Below are 17,396 nucleotides of genomic sequence, written 5' to 3'. Positions count from 1 at the left end.
TTGCTATCTTGACAACGGCAGTGATTCACTTAATAACTCTGGCAAGAAAGGTCATAAAAGGGGGCAAAATTTACTTAACAAATGTTTCAGTAACAGAAATTTTGGGCTCAATTGTGGTTGTTAGTTGAGGATTACCTGTACATTGTATAATAAAGAGCCAATTTGGCCTAGTGCAGGGGTCTTCAAACTTGGCCCTTTTATGACTTGTGGACTTCAACTCCCAGAATTCCTCAGCCAGGCATGCTGGGAGTTGAAATCCACAAATCATAAAAGGGCCAAGTTTGAAGACCACTGCACTACTGGTTAAGGCGCTGGCCTAGAAACCAGGAGATGTTGAGTTCTAGAACCACCTTAGTGATTTATGCCTTGAGTTATTTATCCAAATAATAAAGGTGGGATAAAGTCTAATCTAGGGCAACGGAAAGTAGAGCAGCTTTACGCTGCAATTCAAAACTTAAGATATTAATGCAAAAATGAAACAACGACATTTTTGGTTGCCCCCAGTTTCCCAAAAGGAAGTCTTCAATGCCATTTGCAAAAACACATTTTGTCCTTCCATCCTAAGGGAACTCTGTTAACTTTAGTCTATACATTTACTTCTTGGGTGACTGAAAAAAGACTAAGCTCCATTAGAAGAAGCAACATTAGAAGAAGACATTTTCAGCAAGGATAGAAAGAGAACATTTTTTTTCTGCAAACATCAAGGGATCCTGAAGGTCCTCTGGAGTCGTTGACTTTGCCCACTTTGCACTTTTAAAAGGTAAAAGAAAAAGTGCTTCCCCTTATACTCCCTCCATGACATTACTCATCCAGAACAGAAGCCAACCTTTTAAGCAAAGATCGTGGCAGAACATGTGACAAATCTCTTACTCACTTTCTTAGCTGGCAAAAGGAAGCGTTTGGAAGCTATTATTTCTGCCAAAAGGGGTGTTACAAAGTATTGACTGAAAGGGTGCCTAAATGTCTGTACTTACCATATTGTTTTCTTATGTTGAATCTGTAAACAACTCCATATAAATAGCAAGCATGCACCCTAATTTGCTCTGTTTACAGAGAGAATGAAATATACAATTTGATCAGAAGTGCTTATCCTTTGCAAGCGAAGTGTATCTTCAGACAATGCTCCAATTGGTCTTGATTTTTTTTTTCTGTTTGTATGTGTGGTATGTGTGTGTGTGTGTGTGTGTGTGTGTGTGCCTGCATACCTTATTAACATACTGTACATGCAGACGTTATATGCCTGTTATCATCATAGATTTAAATAAATATCTTCTTATCCCATCTTCAGCCCTGAGTTTAAGAAATTCCCTACAGAAATATAACTTTCAGGTAGAAATGACATATGAAACACCATATATTACTCAAAGCATTGCATAAAGAATGTAATTAATGATGCCTTTAGATCAGAACATAACCTTGCATAAATTTAATGGCTATACAAGGCTTTGCACTTCACATTGAAGACCACACTCCCAAAATTGCTGGAAGGAAATTCAAGATTGCAATAGGCGCCTTAAACATCTGCAAGACTTAAAGGACTATTTTGTCCCTTAAAAGTCTTCAAATCTTAAAAATGTAAAGAAAGATCAAAACACTTTGCCAACAGCAATTTAAGATACTCAGCTCTACAAAAGTATACTGACAGGACACATGGGGTCTTTTTATTACATTTTTTGCATCCTTATTATGAACTATTATTCCCTAATTGTAATTAAAGGAACATCCAATCTGTTCATCTTTCATACATTCGAGTATTGACAATAGTTTTAAGAAGACAATATAGTAGTATTATATTGAGGGCTTTTTTTCTCATAGAACACCCAGAACAGAGTTCCCGCACCTTTTTTGGATGGAACCTTGTAGGGTAGGCAAGGCGGGTTGTGTGACATGTGTGAGTTCTGGCACCTTTTTTTTTAGAAAAAAACCACTGATTATATCCAATGATTTGGCTAATGGAGTGGCATTTGCCAGTACCGGTAGAACAGATTATCTTTCTCTTTCAGCATTTCTCTCTGCACATTTTTCAAATAGAGGAAGAGAGTTGGGGGAAAGGGCTTGGGACAAAAGGAAGGAGGAATGGGGAGAAAATGAGAACAAAAGAAAGTCACATTACAAGAATAGAAATTTGTGCATAAAGTGGATGCAGCTTTTTGTCCATATGCGTTGCACTTTTCAGCGAAGAGTAAGATAGGTTACAGAAAAGTACAAACTTATTGACATAGATGAGCTCCTTTGAATAAAAAAAAATTTTTAGCATTCATTTTTAAGTAGCTTTATCAATAAAAATGTAGAAATCGCACTGAGCTGTAACAAGCAGAACATGAACCAAAGCTAATTGTATAAAGTCCATTATGTTTTAAATTTCATAGAAACTGCATCCAAGATTCAGAGGCATAACATTTCTGTCCTGCTCAGTTCCTGCAAATCTCATGTAGCAAACCAAGCTCACTTTTGTATTTTGTGTCACACAATAAAAGGATGTTGACAAAGGGAAAACAATTTTGTGAAGCTGTATAAATCCAACATTGCTTATCACCAGAAGCATGATGGACACTGTCCAAAAGATTCCCACCAAATGCCTGCTCCTGCATTCCAGTCTTGTTTTCTTTATAGCGGGGTACATCAATCGAAAGCAGTAGAGTATTGATTTCCACCACTGTGAAAGAGCTCTGGACTTCTCTGTTTCCAAGATAGGGGACAAAGCAATATCAGAGATGATCAGTGCTGGAAAGCTGAACTGATATATTGCTAAGTCAGCTGTGGCCTAACTGAAACTTCTACAAAACAACCTCAATTTGGAAAATGATGTGAATCAAGGAATAAATGGAATGGCATGGTTGCCTTGATTGTGATGAACGATTATAACAGTGAGAAAGACAAGGATGATCAACACATCTTCAGGGGAACAAAACAAACAAGATGATGGAAGAAGCATTACACTGTAAACACGTTCCCTCATTGCAGATTTGAGCAGTCCATGTCCAAAAGGAATGGACTTTGCACCACCACAACATTTCTGCCATTTATTTATTTATTTATTGGCCCTCCTAAAGACTCCACTCATCTTATAAGAAGTTCTGAATGTAAAATGGATCGTTCTTTAGTAGGGACAAACATGAATCATAAGGGGAAATGGTTCTGGAAGAAAAAGAAAGGACTAAAGAAGCCAGTTCTGATGCACATTATTGCATCTCTTACATTTACTACACTGAATTTCTAGGACAGCAGTTCTCAACCTGTGGGTCGCGACCGCATTTGGGGTCAAACGACCATTTCACGGGGGTCGCCAAACAATGCAGTCTGCCATTTTCCCCCCTTTTCCTTAGTTGTGCTATTCCCTTTTATTCTACTGGCTTTTGAAAGCCAACAGAATAGACTCTCTTGAATAGAGTCTAATTCTATTGGCTTTCAAAAGCCAATAGGAATTGTCCAGTCTGTCTCTGTCCTGCTGAGCCCGCCAAAAGCCGCAGTCTGCAAACAGTGCTGCAAGTTGTCTGCAGCGAAGGCGAGCTGTCTGGAAGCTTCCACTCCTCCCTGCTGAGCAACTACTAAAAATGTAAGTAAAAGAGAGCCAGGGGTGGGAGGTGGGAGGCTGGCGGGCGCAGGGAGGGTTGCTGGCGCGCGTGGGGCCCGGCGGGTGCCTTACCTCCCTTGGGCTGGGCCAGCTAGTGGCCCAGCCGGTGGTCGCCCTGTGCCATCGCTGCCCCTTGCCAGCGACGCCTCGGCCAGCGCAGGGGGTGGCACCACGCATGCACGGTGCTCCCGGGCAGGGAAAGTCCTCTACTTATGACCGGTTGGGTAGTCCTGGTTGGGGTCGTGGCATTAAAAAGGTTGAGAACCACTGTACTAGGAGATTAATACCTACTATGGTATAGTTTGCAGCCATTGAAAGATAAGAAAAGTGTAGCAAGTATATTGCAAGTTAGATTTAGCTATATTTCATTGGCCATGTCTTTTATTTCTTTTGCTGTGGAGTATTTATTCATTTTCTGCATTTGCCTAGTATTGCTTAACTGAAAGAGAATAGGCTGAAGTGTCCATGCATGAGTGCGTGAGTGTTTGTGTGTGTGTGTGTGTGAGAGAGAGAGAGAGAGAGAGAGAGAATGAGAGACAGAAAATGAGAGAACGAGAGAGAATGAGAAAGAGAATAAAATGAGAGAGAATAGGAGAATGAGAATAAGCTAAGCTAAGATAAGATAAGCTAAGCTAAGATAAGAGATATGAGATATGAGATGAGATATGAGATATGAGATATGAAATATGAGATAAGATAAGATAAGATAAGATAAGATAAGATAAGATAAGATAAGATAAGATGATAACCTTTACTGTCATTTTTTTACTGTGGGCACAACGGCACACATCAAAAATGAAATTTAGTTGCCTGCTCTCAAAATGAAACACATACATGACACACACCTAAACATACTATGAACAACATATGTATAGACCCATACCCCTACATATACGCAGCAAATAAATATTAAATACTGTCCATCTTGAATATATAACAGAAGAAGGAAGCTTGAGAGTTCACAAGGTTAATGCTGTATGGCAGGGCTTTTCAACCAGTGGTATGGGTACCACCTGTGGTACATTGGCACCTGGCAGGTAGTACGCGACCATCCTAGAAAAGTGGTAGTGGGGGAGGGGAATGAGCTGAACTGGTGGCAGCACCGCACAAGCCTGAGCGAGAGAAGGCTGGAGCTGCAGGGCTGTCAGGGCTCAGCGGAAGCACCAGGATCAGTGCCAGGCTCCTGCTGGAGCTTGGCACTGATCCTGGTACTTCTGCTGAGCCCTGAAAAAGCACCAATCAGCTGGAATGTTGCAGCATCTCCAGGGTCTTGTGATTTACATTCAGATGCTTGGCAACTGATTCATATTTATGACGGTCACAGTGTCCCAGGGTCATGTGAAGTGACCAAAACCTGCTGCAACCACCCAGCAGATGGAGAGAATAAAAACCAAACACCCTCCACCCCACCTTTGCTGCCAATCCTCAACAGAAATGCTCACAACAATGAAAACCTCGGACAAGAGGAAGAGCGCCGCCGGGTGGGCAGACAGGTGTCTTGCTTGGCTGTGGCTTGGGGGGGCTCTTTTTTCAATGCCATTGTAACTTCAAACAGTCACTAAGAGAACTGTTGTAAATCGAGGACTACCTGTACTTTATCACTTTTTTCCTTTTTTTTTTTTTGGTCATCAAATTTTTGACACCTTGCTAGGCGACTGGTGGTACTCTGATATTGCCATATCCTAAAAGTGGTACAATGGGTGGAAAGGCTGAAAAGCCCTGATCTAGTAGGTAATCATGTCCTAAAGTCAAATCATGCAGAGCTTCATAGGTTTAAATACCAATACCTTAATGTTTATGGAGATTCTTAGTCATGCAGATAATGGTTGTCCCAAAGGTGCTTTTTCAAGAGACAACTTTAAAAAGCACCTTTCCCTTGTTTTTCTTTGAAGACTCATGGCACAACATAGGAGAACAAACCCATCAGCAGTCCACCTACATTTAACAGTCACTAAGCGAACTGTTGTAAGTCAAGGACTACCTGTACTTTATTTATTTATTTATTTATTTTTAGTCATCAAGTTTTTGAAACCTTGTTGAATGTTGCCATATCCTAAAAGTGGTACAATGGGTGAAAAGGTTGAAAAACCCTGCTGTACGGAATGAAACTTATGGCTGAATCTGGATGTTCTGCTATGGATACCACGAAGCCTCCTCCCAGAAGGTAACAAGGAAAACAGGTCGTGAAGAGGATGTGTAGTGTCCCAGATAATCTTATGGACCCTGCTCAAGCAATGCTTCTGTGCTATGCCCTGGATGGGAGGGAGGGAACTGTCAATGATCTTTTCTGCCATCCTCACCACTCTCTGCACCACCTTCCTGTCTGAAGCAGTGATGCTTCCAAACCAGACTGTGATGCTGTATGACAGGATGCTCTCAATCGTCTCCCTGTAGAAAGTGGTCAGGACAGGGGAAGGAAGATGTGCTTTTCTCATGTGACACAGAAAATGCAGGCGCTGCTGTGCCCGCTTCGCCAGTTTCTCACTGTTGAGCGACCAAGTCAGCCTACTCATTAGCTGCACACCCAGGAATTTGATGCTGGTAATCATCTCCACAGGTGAATCATTAATGCACAGAGAAGTGTGGCTGTGCCTGCCTTTTCTGAAATCAATAATGATCTCTTCGGTTTTTCCAATATTTAAAACTAGGCTGTTTTCCTTACACCAGTTCACCAGCCCCTCAACCTCCTCGCGGCAAGCTTCCACCTTGTCATCCTGAATAAGGCCCACTACTGTTGTATCATCTGTGAACTTCACAATATGGTTGGTGGCAAACCTAGCACAACAGTCATGGGCCAACAGGGAGAACAGCAGTGGACTTAAGATGCAGCCCTGAGGAGAAAATGAGAATGAGAGAGAGAGAGAATGAGAAAGTAAGAAAGAGATTGAGAAAGAGAATGAGAGAGAGAGAAAGAGTGAGAGTGAGAAGAGAGAAGAGAGAGGGGGGGAGCAGATACTCCATTTCCCAATGGAAGAAAATTTTCTTTACTTCAACACATAATAAGCCAGGGGGTAAAATGACCCAGCCTTCTTCTCATCAGCAACGTAAATAAGTGAGAAGATTCCCTCAGAAGCTCAGAGTGAGGCAGGGACTTTTGTTTCCTGCTCTCAATATTTCCTCTTAGCGGAAACAGAAAAAATATGGATAATCTTCAAGCTACTTGATGTTGACTTTGGGGGAGTGAAGCTGTTGACAGCATGAAAGTGTTCAAAGAAATGGTTCTAATAGGGAATCTTAAGGTGATTGCCCAGTAAAACAGAACCAACACAAAACATATCAACATGAAAAAATGATTAAAAATAAATGCTATGTTTAAGGTAACATTAAAATTGTATCAAAGGATTAAAAGGTAAAATATAGTCTCAGGTATTCAAGACTTTTTTAATCTGAAGTTAAAAGTGAAAAAGCATGCCTTAATGATGGCCTTTGGAAGGCCATCTCAAAACTGAGCTGTCGTTACACCTCACAGTAGCAGTTGGAGGTGACCTAAGAAATGCCCTCACAAGTGATCTCTGAAAAAAATAAAATAAAAGCATTTGTCTGAAAATAATCTGTTGAAAACTCAATGCGGGACAAATTTTCTTTAGAAGACTCATGTGGATTTATGCCCAGAACAAAGAAAGTATGCTCGGTTCCAACTGAAATGTAGTTCAGTTAATCTGGGATATGATCTATGGATCTTGGACAACAAATGCACAATTAAAGTTTGCTTCTTGTGGGGCAAAACTAAATAATGTGGCCACTTTGAAAGAGAGAGTCCTTGGGTCAGAAAAAACCACAGGAAGGAAGGAAGGAAGGAAGGAAGGAAGGAAGGAAGGAAGGAAGGAAGGAAGGAAGGAAGGAAGGAAGGAAGGAAGGAAGGAGAGAAAAAGAAAATAAATGAGGGGGTGGGAGGGAGGGAGGGAGGGAGGGAGGAAGGAAGGAAGGAAGGAAGGAAGGAAGGAAGGAAGGAAGGAAGGAAGGAAGGAAGGAAGGAAACAAAATAAAGAACAGTATCAAAGGGCCTTTATAAGAATCTTTATAAGCATACCTTAGAATTTCAGATAGGTACTCTTAGAAAAATAAAATAAAATATTGGATGACTAGAGCCCAGATTTGTTTGCAGGTGTGTCACTTACCAGAAAATTGGGTATTACCTGCCCAGTTAATTTGGGATGACAAGAGTTCATTTTGGATTCAGATTGCCAGTGATTATCATATTTCGGAGCCATCATACAAAGACCAAACTCTCTGGACAAGTTTATAATGCTGAGAGAGGCAGAGAGAAAGAGAAGAAAATGAAGGCCAGCAGCAGGGTGGATGGACTTAGTTACAGCAGCAATGGATGGATTACTAGAAGACCTGAAAGGCCAGGTTGAGGACAGAATATCCTGTAGAGCAGAGGTGGGGAACACCTTTATGACTTGTGGACTTCAACTCCCAGAATTCGAGAGCCATCCTGGCTGGCTCAGGAATTCTGGGAATTGAAGTCCACAAGTCATAAAAGGGCCAACATTCCCTACCTCTGCTGTAGAGCATCTGTCTATGTGGTAACTAGGAGTCAACACTGATTTGACGTGACACCCTCATCAATCATACCGAGTGTAATGAAGCAATCTTCCTATTTTCTCTCCTGCTAAATGAGTGTATTATGATGGGCTATACTCACCTTGTGTCTTAGCAAATCCATCCATGGCAGCTATTGTGGGTAAATGTCTTTGGCATGTTATTAACTTCTAAATGTTCTCATTGGCACAAAAGAATCTCTGTTGTGGACACTCATCTCCTAGACCTAGAAAGTCAGTATGGCAAATGTAAAAAATGCAGCCATATGTGTCCAAGACGATCTTTTAATATCTTCTAACTTCTTTGTGCATGGTACTACATATTCTAAAAATATTTGGAGATCTTCTAGTCCAACCTCCTGCTCCAACAAGAAACCCTGGCCTATACCATTTCAGTCAAATGGCTGCCCAATCTCTTCTTAAAAATCTCAAGTGTTGGGGCACCCACAACTTCTTGAGGCAAGTCGTTCCACTGATTGTTCTGTCAGGAAATTTCTCCTCAGTTCTAGGTTGCTTCTCTCCTTGATTAATTTCCAACAAGAAGCAATGGATGGATCTGGAGGCTGCATTCTCATGTGGTCCCTAGGCTTGTCACCAAAAATGACATGGTGTGTCATTTGTGACATGCATGTCATAGGTTCACTATCACTGTTTTAGAGAACTTGCAGCATAAATACAGTTATTGCAATTTTTTTTAAAATTCCACTTTTAAAAAGGGAAATCTCTCATATGATACTTTGCAGAATCAGATTCATATTTAACACAAGCAGTGTCTCTGCCTTCTTTGAACCATCATCTAATCAGAAGTCATACAGGCACATATTGAAAAGCAAACTCTGAAAATGGTACAAGCAGGCTGTATTCTGTTAATCCCTTTCTCTGATAACTACTATGAACATCGATGGCCCAATATAACACCATTTTCAAACAGGAGACATAGGAAAACTGCAGTAGAAATGCTACAAGAGACTTACCACAGTTTTGAAATCTACTCCACAAAACTGCCACCTAAAACTAGGGGAGGAAATCCCAACCAATCTGGATCATTGGCGCATTCAGGGTGGTCTTCTAGCTCCAAAGTATGTGGGGGGGGGAACACAACCCTTGACATGTTATCTTTTACTGTATAAGTAATTGGCAGATTAATCTACCGAAGACAGTTGTGCACTTCAAGGCTTCAGAATTAAGCTTTATGATGTTCAATTGCATTTATTCACGGGTAAAAGGGCATAGGATTGTTACTTTAGTGTACAAGTCTTCTCAAGATAAATTTTCAGAACAAAAGCTACAAGGCAAGAATTTTAGTACAGTTCTATAATAAAAAAAATATTTGGGGTATGTATGCATCTCATATTTAAACAACTAGTTAACTGGGAACTCTGTTAAAAGGAAACTTCTTGATTATCTAAATTCTAAGATTTCTGGATTGCAAACATTTGGAAGACCGCTAGATGGAAGCAACAAGTTAAGGGTTTTTTTATACAGGTAGTCCTCAACTTGCCACCACCATTGAGCCCAAAATTTCTGTTGTTAAGTGAGACATTAGTTAAGTGAGTTTTGCTTCATTTTACTACCTTTCTTGCCACAGTTGTTAAGTGAATCGCTGCAGTTGATAAGTTAGTAACCTGGTTGTTAAGTGAATTTGGCTTCCCCATTGGCTTTGCTTGTCAGATCACAGTATCTGAATTTTGATCACATGATCATGGGGCTGCTGCAAAGGTCGTAACTATGAAAAACAGTCATAATTCATATTTTTCAGTGCCACTGTAACTTTGAACGGTCACTAAATGAACTATTGTAAGTCGAGGACTACCTGTATACCAGCCTGAGACTCTCACAGAACTAGACCCCTGCCTAGATGGCGCCATTGTTGAAGAGGCCACTTCTTATTCTCCCTCTGAGGGTCTGTATGTTGGGTTTTTCAGATATCTATTACTAGGTTTTTATATCCGTAATTGCTGTTTTTAGATTTTCTGTTTTACCTATTCTTGTGCACTGCCCAGAATCATTTTCAGTGTGATGGACAGCTACTGTACATAAATTTGATAAATAAATAAATATTTCTTGGCTACCATCTGGCGGCCATCTTAAATTTGCTTCTAAATTCTGCAGATGGTTTTGAAGAACATTGACTTACAGACTTCCCAAATCGCCTAAATCAAGGCTTTTCAACCAGTGGTACAGGTACCACCTGTGGTACATTGGCACCTGGCAGGTGGTATGCAACCATCCTAGAAAAGTGGTAGCGGGGGAGGGGAATGAGCTGAACCAGTGGCAGCACCGCACAAGCCTGAGCAAGAGATGGCTGGAGCTGCAGGGCTATCAGGGCTCAGTGGAAGCAGCAGGATCAGTGCCACTTTCCAGCTGATCGGTGCTTCTTCGGGACTGTTAGGGCTCAGTGGAAGCACCAGGATCAGTGCCAGGCTCCTGCTGGAGCTTGGCGCTGATCCTGGTGCTTCTTCTGAGCCCTGAAGGAGCACCAATCAGCTGGAATGTTGCAGCATCTCCAGGGTCTTGTGATTTACATTCAGATGCTTGGTAACTGATTCATATTTATGACGGTCACAGTGTCCCAGGGTCATGTGAAGTGACCAAAACATGCTGCAACCACCCAGCAGACGGGGGGAATAAAAACCAAACACCCCCCACCTCACCCCCACTGCCAATCCTCAACAGAAATGCTCACAATAATGAAAACCTCGGACAGGAGGAAGAGTGCCGCCGGGCGGGCAGGCAGATGTCTTGCTCGGCTGTGGCTTGGGGGGCACTTTTTTCAGTGCCATTGTAACTTTGAACAGTCACTAAGCGAACTGTTGCAAGTCGAGGACTACCTGTACTTTATTACTTTTTTTTTTTTTAGTCATCAAGTTTTTGAAACCTTGCTGGTGGTACTCAGATGTTGCTATATCCTAAAAGTGGTACAATGGGTGAAAAGGTTGAAACGCCCTTGCCTAAGTAACAAGTATTTCAAACAAATAATTTAACAGCCATGTTCTATATAAGGATATTGAGAACTAAATCCCAATGAATTAATGTGGGCCCACTCCCAAATCCGTGGCATAGGACTGTACCCTACGTCTCCAATCCTACACCAACTACCTGAAAAACAGCCTCACCGAAGTCAGGCAGAGAGGCTTGATTCTGACGAGACCCATATGAGATTATTCTGTATAACTTTATTTCCATTATCTTGACATATAAAGCAAGCAAGAACTTTCTGGTTTTTTTCAGATGTTACACCGCAGCCGAAAACCTGATGCGTTTTGCTTTGCATTGGTATTTTGTCTTGTTGCAATTATGTGGGCTGCTAAAGGTCACTATTTCCTTCTCTAGTATCAGTTGATCCTTTTCTAATCCTTTTGGTCTGCTCCTGAACTGGTATGAATCTTCTGGAATGCATCCTTTTGATGTGAGGGTGCAACCATACTGAATGCAGACAGTGATAATCCTATGGCGGTTCCTGGTTTAATGTGAGGTGTGCCAAATTAAAAAAGGATTGGGAACCCTTGATAGGATAATTTTTTAATGTCAGATCTACAGGTTGTTTTATCTTTGCTTCGAATGTTGACATTTGTTCTTGATTTAAAGAACAAATATCAACGTAAAATCTTTGAAGTATTTTTATACTGCCCTCTGCTCTCATTTTCGGAAGCAATATACAAAATGACTTTACTTCATTTGGCCTTCTTGACATGTGGCTGCATCATAGCAAACATTGCCACCTGCTGGCCTTTGGGGTACCTTACATGAAGCTCCAGAAAAAGATTACAAGAGATCCTTCCCCTTTCTCTCTGCACAGATGTTACATCCCATTAAGTAGTAATTGCTTCCCTGTACAAAAGCTTGTGTGAGATACTGCTAGGGGAAAATGCAAGCAGAGATTGGGCATTTTCCATAGGCTGGGTGAAATAATTAGGGAGGGAAGTACACGTACAGATTAGGTGAAACCTCAATAGCTGTGAGAGGGTAAGTAACTGTGAGAGGGATCTTGGAATCCTAGTGGAAATCAATTAACTATGAGCCAGCAGTGTGGGGCAACAGCCAAAAAAGCCAGTGCAATCCTAAACTGCATTAACAAAGGGATTGAATCAAGATCACTGAAGTACTAGTAATGTTCTATAAAGCCTTAGTTAAGGCCACATCTAATTTTGATCATCACACTATAAAAAAGATATTGAAACTCTAGAAAGAGTGCAGAGAAAAGCAAAAAGGACGATTAGTGGCCTGGAGGCTAAAACATATGAAGAACAGCTGCAAGAACTGGGCATAGCTAATCTAGTGAAGAGAAGGACCAGGGATGACATGATAGCAGTGTTCCAATATTTGAGGGGCTATACAGAGAGGAAGGGGGACAACATATTTTTCCAAAGCACCCGAAGGCCAGACAAGGAACAATGGATGGAAACTGATCAAGGAGAAATTCAACCTAGAAATAAGGAGAAATTTTCTGACAGTGAGAACAATCAACCAGTGGAACAGTTTGCCTTCAGATGTTGTGGGAGTTTCATCACTGGAACTTTCAAGAAGAGACTGAACAGCCATTTGTCAGAAATGATATAGGGTCTCCTGCTTGAGCAGGAGGTTGCATTAGATCAGAGCTTCCCAACCTTTCCTGAGCTCCTGAGCAAATTCAACTGCCCTGAGATTAGAGGACAAGTAATTTCATAGACTGAAAACTTATTCATTCTCCACACACGAGAGCCTTTCCAATTGTGCTACCAGAACAGAAGCAAGACTGGGAGATGTGGCGTACATCCCTAAGTTGTCTCCAAAGCATCCGGGTGCAACGCACATATGTCTCCATCTCACCCGCCACCGTACAAAAGAAAGAATTGCATGCCTACTCAGATGCGTCAACGAAGGTGATAGCAGCCATAGGATACATCAAAGTCTATGGCGGGGAGAGCCACATTTACATCGGTTTCGTCACTGGAAAGGTGAAACTAGCAAAACAACAAGGGTTGTACCAAGGTTGGAACTCTGCGATGCCGTATTGGCCGTAAAACTCACCAACCTGCCAACAAAAATGATAGACCTTGAGCTACACTCCACCACCTTCTACACAAGGTGGTGTTGGGCTGAATCTACAACCAAAGCAGACACTTCTACGTCTATGTAAGCAATAGAGTAGAAAGGATTAAACGATCTTCAAGCCCTGAGCAATGGCAGTATATGCAAACAGATCAGAACCCTGCGAACCAGGCCACACAGTCCATTCTTGCATCACAATTGACCCTGGCTAAAGGGTCCTGAGTTATTGGCTCATCCAGACAGCCTGATGTCACAGAGACCAGAACACTATGAGCTTCTAGATCCAGATCTAGATGCCAATGTTCTACCTCAGGCACCCAGCAAATTGCTCACATAGGACGAGAAAACGATCATCCAGACCATCTGCTTGTCGGCAATAGTCAAGAAGACAGAAAAAACGCCCTCTAACCGTTTCCTAGGACCAACCCACTTCAAACGCTCCTCCAAACGGAGACCCCGCATATTGGGCGTAGCAGTAATCATCTTGTTCACATGTCTTAGCATCCAAGGAACTAACTTTCTAGGAGCCTGCAAGGACTTACAGATTGACGAAGGCATTTGCCCTGACTCAGCAATTGACAAGTACCTAAAGGCCCAAAATTGTGTATGGACATTCAATCCTCACCATGCATCCCACATAGGAGGAGCATGGGAGAGCATGATTGGCGTAGCCCGCAAAATCCTGGACTCTATGTTGACAAAGATACCCACGCTGACACATGAAGTCCTCACTACCCTCATGGCAGAAGTAGCAGCTATCATCAACGCTCGACCTTTGGTTCCAGTTTCTTCTGATCCTGAAAATCCAACTATCCTCACCCCAGCCACCTTGCTAACCCAGAAGACAGGCAACTGGCCAGCACCATTAGGGAACTTTGTTCCCAAAGACATGTATAAACAGCAATGGAGACAAGTTCAACTGCTGGGCAACACCTTCTGGAAGCGCTGGAAGCAAGAATACTTGTCTACCCTTCAGGATCGCCGCAAATGGAAGACCAAAGAGCCTAACCTAGAAGAAGGAGACCTTGTCTTGCTGACAGATGTATCTTGGAACTCTTGGCCCATGGGACTTGTGCACCAAGTTCTACCCAGTTCTGATGGACTAGTTCGCGAAGCCACAAAAGTCAGGTCATGATTCACAGAATCTCGTGAAGAGGCTTTACACCAGACAGATCACCAACTTGGTACTGCTGCTGAGGAAGACCGAACTTGAAGATTGATCCTCGAACTATTCATATTGTGTCTACCTCATGATTGCATTGTTTGATGTTATGCCTTTGTTTATCTCAGTTATAGTTATGCATGTTTTGTATTTACCTCATGATTGCATTGTTTGATGTTATGCCTTTGTTTATCTCAGTTATAGTTATGCATGTTTTGATGCTATGTTTTGCCTATTCTAGTTAATAGTCAGTTAATAGTAAAATTGCATTGTCTGATGCTATGTTTTTGCTTATTCTAGTTAATGGTTAGTTAATAGTGGAAACTATATATTTCCAAGCGGGGAATGTGCTGGACCAGTATATAACCATCTGGTCAGAGTGTAAAGCTAGCTTAGGAAATTGTGTGTAGAGCAAGTAGCATTTTAAGGGTTAAAGTGCTGTCCCCTTAAGGGTAGCCTTCTGGGAAATGTAGTTTAGTTGTTACATGGTTATATCTGTGTTCTAATTGGCCACTGGGAGGGTCTTGTGGTTTATTACCAGATATCTTGTGAGGTGCCAGGTTTTTATTATCCTTCCTTGAATCCTAGCCTCATGGCTAGGCTAGGAGCTCCGTGCAGCATGTAACATTTACGTAGAATGGGGAAATCCATTATTCCTTTACCTACGAGATGGGTCCAGATTACAACCTACATTCTGGAAGAACTTCTGCAATAACTGTGAGCTAATGTCTTGAGAATACCTGGAATAAAATTAATTTTGTATAATCCATCCATTGAGTTTATTCTGAGCCTGTTTCAAGTGGAATCCATCAACCTTCTCTGCATGGGACAGGAAACCAATATTTCTTTATGTCATCAAAGTTCAAGTCATTGTTTAATAATGGATACTTTGGCCACCTAATGAGAAGGAATGACTCACTGGAGAAGGGCTTAATGCTGGGAAAGATTGAGGGCAATAGAAGAATGGGACGACAGAGAATGAGGTGGCTGGATGGAGTCACTGAAGCAGTAGATGGACTCCAGAAGATAGTAGAGGATAGGAAGGCCTGAGGAACATTGTCCATGGGGTCACAATGGGTTGAAACACAACTTCACAACTAACAACAACAACAATTTTATTTCATTATTTTTTCTGTTTATTAGTTTTTATATTGTTATATTCTTTTTATGATCAACAATAAAAATGAAAAAGAACAGCCGTGAATTTATATTGTTTATTTTTTATCTAACCAAGATGAAGAGGTCATCTAGTTTCTTTTCAGTGTTATCACATTTGACCGATACTGGTTGGAAGGCCATTATCACTTAAAGTTTACTAATATGTTATACTGTTGTTCGCTTTTGAACATATATTGACTTTAGAATTTTATATGCAATCAGTCACTGAAATAAACTTTGACTTTGACAAGTCCACTCTTCAGAAGAAAATCTATTCTCATAGTATTCAGAAATGCATTTTCATGCTTGTATGCTTTCCTGTTATGAACTATCAAAACCTGCTAAATAAAGATAGTCAAGCTGGTTCCTAATCCAAATATTGTCCTAACAACAAAAAGCTTCTTATAGGTCAGTGGTGGCGAACCTATGGCACAGGTGCCAGAGGCGGCACACAGAGCCCTCTCTGTGGGCATGTGCGCCGTCACCCCAGTCCTAGGCCTTCAGCTGGGTTTTATAAAACCTTTTCGCTTTAGGCCTCCGCCACCATGTGCAAAAAAAAAAGAGGTTTAATCACTCAGTCAATTTCAACTTCTCACAGGAAAAAAAAACTTGCAAAGTTGGAATTGATTGATTGAACTTTTTAGTCCCACCCAGTCTGCCATTACCACCACAGCCACGCCCAGCCAATGGGCCACACCCACCCGGCACCCGATGATGCATATGGGCTTTGGGTTGCAGTTTCCGCACTCAGTCTCTGCCATCACTTTTATAGGTCAATAGAAGTTGAATCTCAAAGTACTCGTGTTCATAGCTTCTATAATGAAATTGTTGTTCGTTTGCAATGGGTCAAACTTAAATGGGTTTTCTTTACCATCAGTGTTGACACATCAATCTGATTTAGTTGCCAGGCTGTTGTCCTTGGTTTTCCAAACTTGATTCATGTAATCATTGCTGTGCGATATAGGTTTATAATAGTGTGTGCACGTTTTATTACGTATCTTGAGGAAAATAGGAGGCAGAAATATTAGGTATGTTCCCCACATTGAGCTATGGGAGGCAGGATAAAAATATAATGCTAACCCCAAATATCTATGAAGTGCCATCTTACAAGTATCAAGTAGAAAGGGTATGGGGAGCAGTGCAGAAGGATGAATCAGACATCTCCAAACTCTTTTCAACCTTTATGTTTATTGGAGATTCTCAGTCATCCAGGTCATGGTTGACCCAAAGGTGCTTTTTCAGGAGATAACTAGACTTTCTTGGTTGGGGGGGGGGGATTTGATTCTCATCCAAGACGCTTCTTTAGCTCTGACTGGATGGTGGGAATACCCAATCAGAGCTGAAGAAACTTCTTTTTAAAAAAATCTTTTTTATTAATTTTTTTTCATCAACATATGTTAATTTTTCCAATCAACAAGTTGTCTGGAGTTTGCTAAGCTAATACACGTTCAATTCCTAATCCTTCATTCTTTTCTCTAGCCAAGAATAAAATAAATTCCAAATTTGATAGTAGTCCATATCTTCGTCTTTCAGCCTCATAGTCAGTCTGTCCATCTCTGCACATTCCAATATTTTCGTAATTATTTCTTCCTCTGATGGCAATCCTTCATTCTTCCAATATTGTGCAAAAATTATTCCCGCTGCTGTGGTAATATGTAAAATTAAATATAATTTCTGCTTATTAGTCTTTTCAGACATAATGCCTAGTAAAAAAAAATTCAGGTTTAAAATCCACTTGTTCGCCCAATATTTTTTCTAGCCACATACGTATGCTTTTCCAGTAGGCCTTTGCTGAAGAAACTTCGATGAGAAGCAAAACGTCTTCAAAGAAAAACAAGCAAGCCCAATAGCCTCCCGAAAAAGCACCTTTGGGTTTTCGACCTTTACTTTCTGCAAAAATGTTCAAAGACAGGCTCTCTTATTGCAG

The sequence above is a fragment of the Crotalus tigris genome, unplaced genomic scaffold (assembly GCF_016545835.1).
Source record: "Crotalus tigris isolate CLP2741 ecotype Arizona unplaced genomic scaffold, ASM1654583v1 scf7180000024439.5362192, whole genome shotgun sequence".
Lineage (NCBI taxonomy): Eukaryota > Metazoa > Chordata > Lepidosauria > Squamata > Viperidae > Crotalus > Crotalus tigris.
This window is presented reverse-complemented; position numbering follows the sequence as displayed.